Raw genomic sequence first — 4,487 nt, 5'->3', positions numbered from 1 at the left:
TTTATGCAGGTTCAACATAATATCCACACTTCTGTACTCCATACCTCTATTCATGAAAAATAGGATCCCGTAAGTCTTTGTAACCACTTTCTCAACCAGCACTGCCACCCTCAGTGATTGGTGCACACATACTCCTGGGTCTCTCTGTTCACGCACCCCTTTACAATTGTACTCTTTAGTTTATATTTCCTCTCCTCTTTCTTCCTCCGAAAATGTATCACTTTTGAACTTTTCTACATTAAATTTCATCTGCCACATGTCTGCCCATTCGACCAGCGTGTCTATGCCTTTCTGAAGTCTATCACCATCCTCCTCACTGGTCACTGTACTTCCAAGTTTTGTGTGAGCTGTAGATTTGGAAATTGTGCCCTGTACACCCAAGTCGAGGTCATTAATATAGATCAGGAAAAGCAGTGGCCCCAATACCGACCCCTGGGGAACACCACTTCCTCCAGTCTGAAAAACAACTGTTCACCACTACTCTGTTTGTGTCAGTTAGCCACTTTCATATCCATGCTGCCACTGTCCCCGTTATTCCATGTGCTTCGATTTTGCTGGTATTGGTAACACGCCTGGGATCACTAAACACAAAACCCAGTCTGTTAGTAACTTTCAGCTGCTGGACTTAGCATGTGTCCCACAGCATCTCTTCTACCCTCAATATGTGAATAGAGCATCACGCCTGTAAACCTGGTTTAAGTTTATATCCACTTAGCAAATCCATTTAAGAAAAGACTGTCGGCCAATGAGACACTGTTAAGGTGCCAGTGTGCTGCTGGTTTGATTGGCATTTTGCCTGTTAAGGACTCTGTATTTTGGTCTCCGTATTTAAGGAAGGATATACTTGCATTGGAGACAGTTCAGTGAAGGTTCACTAGGTTGATTCCAGAGATGAGGGGATTGACTTATGATGATACGTCGAGTAGATTGGGCCTAAACACATTGGAGTTCAGAAGAATGAGAGGTGATTTTATCGAAACATAAGATAATGAGAGGGTTCGTTAAGGTGGATGCAGAGAGGATATTTCCACTAATACGGGAAACTAAAACTAGGGGACATAGTCTTAGAATAAGGGGCCACCCAATTAAAACCGAGATGAGGAATTTCTTCTCTGAGGGTTGTAAATCTGTGGAATTTTCTGCCCAGGAGAGCTGTGGAGGCTGAGTCTTTGAATATCTTTAAGGCGGAAATAGACAGATTTCTCAGCGATAAGTGAGTAAAGGATTATGGGGAGCAGGCAGGGAAGTGGAACGGAGCCTTGATCAGATCAGCCATGATCTTATTGAATGGCGGAGCAGGCACGAGGGGACAAATGGCCTTATCCTGCTCCTATTTCTTATGTTCTTATGTTCTAACTGAACATTTCTCCCAGTGTAACCTTGTCTGTAATGAAATATGTGCCTTTTAATAAGCCTCAGGTCCTTGCTCATGTCTCCTGCAGATTCCGGAGTTGATGGGATTGACCTATGACGATAGTTTGAGTCGGTTGGGCCTATACACATTGGAGTTCAGAAGAATGAGGTGATCTCAGTGAGGCCCTGAAGGTCAGTGTCTAAGCTGAAGTTCTGTTCCCCCTGTAAGATCCTTCCCACAGATTGTCCTTTCTCAGCTCCTGCCAGGTGATGCTAAACACTCAGGTGGGAAAGGTAAAAATCGACAGCAATGTGTTGGAAGCAACACTAATTTATGTGTCTGTATCCCAAATATTAAACTCCAGTCCAGTTACAGGAGTTATTAAAATCAGCTTTACAGGAGTTATAAACCCCAACTGTCAGAATGAAGACAATGCAGTCCAGAATGCGATTAACAGCAAAATCCAACCCCTGCGTTCACTTGTGAACTTGCTAGTGTCTCAGCAGGTTGCCTGACAGAGAGAATCCCTTCCCACACTCAGAGCAGGTTAATGGCTTCTCCCCAGTGTGACCTCGCTGGTGTGTCAGTAGGTAGGATGATGTAGCGAATCCCTTCCCACAGTCAGAGCAGGTGAACGGCTTCTCCCCAGTGTGAACTCGCTGGTGTGTTAGCAGGTCGGATGACCGAGTGAAACCCTTCCTACAGTCGGAGCAGGTGTACGGCCTCTCCCCAGTGTGAACTCGCTGGTGTACCAGCAAGTCGGATGACCGAGTGAATCCCTTCCCACAGTCGGAGCAGGTTAACTGCCTCTCCCCAGTGTGTACTCGCTGGTGTATCAGCAGGTTGGGCGATGCAGTGAATCCCATCCCACAGTGGGAGCAGGTGAGCGGCCTCTCCCCAGTATGAACTCACTGGTGTGTCAGCAGGTTGGATGACTGAATGAATCCCTTCCCACAGTCGGAGCAGGTGAACGGCCTCTCCCCAGTGTGAACTGGCCGATGTGTTTCTTGCTGGGATGGGTAGTTGAAACGTTTCCCACAATCCCCACGTTTACACGGTTTCTCTCCAGTGTGACTGCGCTTGTGTCTCTCCATTTTGGACGATTGGCTGAAGCCTTGTCCACACACAGAGCACGTGTACCGTTTCTCCCCACTGTGAACGGTGCCTTCTGCTTCCATGGTCAAAAGCTGATGATATTCCAGTCCCGATGTATCGACTGACTGTCAGATCTTGAGGTGATGTTTGGTTTGAGCTTCCAGTCTACAAATCCTGCTCTTTTAACATCCTGCAAAGTGAATTTCAAACAGGAAAGTGAGTGTGAGAGAACCCACAAAAACACAAAGGCAGGTTGTGAAATTGAGCTTAATGAATCTGGTCATTTGTGAGGCCGGCACGAGAAAAAAGTGACCATGAAAACTGCTGGATTGTTGTAAAAACACATCTGGGTCACTACTGTCCTTCAGGGAAGGGAACCCATCTCCCTCGACAGGCCCACATAGGAAATTTTTGGTCCCACTGGGCACAGAAGTACAGAAGTACAGGGGGTGAAACCCAGCAGCTTCTCCCCCTCTCCATCCAGCTCAAACTGATGTAACAAACAGACCCACACAGTTATAAACCCCAACTGTCAGAATGAAGACAATGCAGTCCAGAATGCGATTAACAGCAAAATCCAACCCCTGCGTTCACTTGTGAACTTGCTTGTGTCTCAGCAGGTTGCCTGACAGAGAGAATCCCTTCCCACACTCAGAGCAGGTTAATGGCTTCTCCCCAGTGTGAACTCGCTGGTGTCTCTGCAGGTCGGTTGAGGTAGTGAATCCCTTCCCACACTCAGAGCAGGTTAATGGCTTCTCCCCAGTGTGAACTCTCTGGTGTGTTAGCAGGTCGGATGACCGAGTGAAACCCTTCCCACAGTCGGAGCAGGTGAACGGCCTCTCCCCAGTGTGGTACTCAGGGAGTAATTCCACATCCAGTGCCCACCTGATACGGAGCGGCTGGGAATTGCTGGGCCGCTGTATAAATGCAAGTTGTTGTTTTCCTGGTGTGAGTGAGGGGCTGCCCCCGGGGGTTGCTGGGGCCGGGCCCGGTGGTTCTGCCTCAGGCCCTGAGACCCGCGCTTGGTGTTGCCCGGGGCCTGAGAGCCGCGTTCGGTGTTGCCCGGGGCCCGAGAGCCGCACTCGGTGTTGCCCGCGGACTGAGAGCCGCACTCGGTGTTGCCCGGGGACTGAGGGCCGCACTCGGTGCTGCCCGGGGACTGAGAGCCGCACTCGCTGTTGCCCGGGGCCCGAGAGCCGCACTCGGTGATACCGGGGGCCCGAGAGCCGCGCTCGGTGTTGCCCGGGACCCGAGAGCCACGCTCGGTGTTGCCCGGGAACCGAGAGCCGCGCTCGGTGTTGCCCGGGGCCCGAGAGCCGCACTCGGTGTTGCCTGGGGACTGGGAGCTGCACTCGGTGTTGCCCGGGGACTGAGAGCCACACTTGTTTAAAAAGGAGGCAGACAAAATGCAGGAAACTGCAGACCAGTTCGCCAAAATGCAGGAAACTGCAGAACAGTTCGCCTAACATCTGTGATGGGAAAATGTTGAAGAGTTCATTCTTTAAGAAGCATTAGCACGACATTTGGAAAAGCATAATTCGGTCAGGCAGAGTCAGCATGGATTTATGAAGGGGAAGTTAAGTTTGACAAATTTGCTGGAATTCTTTGAGCATGTAACGAGCAGGGTGGATAAAGTGGATGTGGTGTATTTGGAATCCCAGAAGGCATTTGACAATATGCCACATAAAAGGTTACTGCACAAAATAAAATTTCACGGGGCTGGGGGTAATATATTAGCATGGATTGAGGATTGGCTAACTAAGAGAAAGCAGAGAGTTGGGGTAAATTGTTCATTCTTGGGTTGGCAATTAGTAACTAGTGGGGTGCCGCAGGGATCAGTGCTGGGACCCCAACTATTTACCATCTATATTAACGTCTTGGAAGAAGGGACCGACTGTAACATAGCCAAATTTGCTGGCAATAAAAAGATGGGAGGAAAAGCAATGTGTGAGGCGGACACAAACATTCTGCAAAAGGACACAGATAGGCTAAGTGAGTGGGCAAAAATTTGGCCGATGGAGCGTAATGTTGGAAAGTG

At 49.2% G+C, this 4,487-nt stretch overlaps 1 pseudogene; it reads right to left on the bottom strand.

The window, feature by feature from the left end:
* Window positions 1-1,830: 1,830 nt before the first annotated feature.
* On the bottom strand, window positions 1,831-2,562 carry LOC139249482 (zinc finger protein 239-like; annotated as a pseudogene).
* Between the last annotated feature and the right edge of the window lie 1,925 nt (window positions 2,563-4,487).

The sequence above is a fragment of the Pristiophorus japonicus genome, unplaced genomic scaffold, assembly GCF_044704955.1.
Source record: "Pristiophorus japonicus isolate sPriJap1 unplaced genomic scaffold, sPriJap1.hap1 HAP1_SCAFFOLD_315, whole genome shotgun sequence".
Classification (NCBI taxonomy): domain Eukaryota; kingdom Metazoa; phylum Chordata; class Chondrichthyes; family Pristiophoridae; genus Pristiophorus; species Pristiophorus japonicus.
Note: the sequence above shows the minus strand (reverse complement) of the source record. Positions and strands in the feature narration are given on the sequence as shown.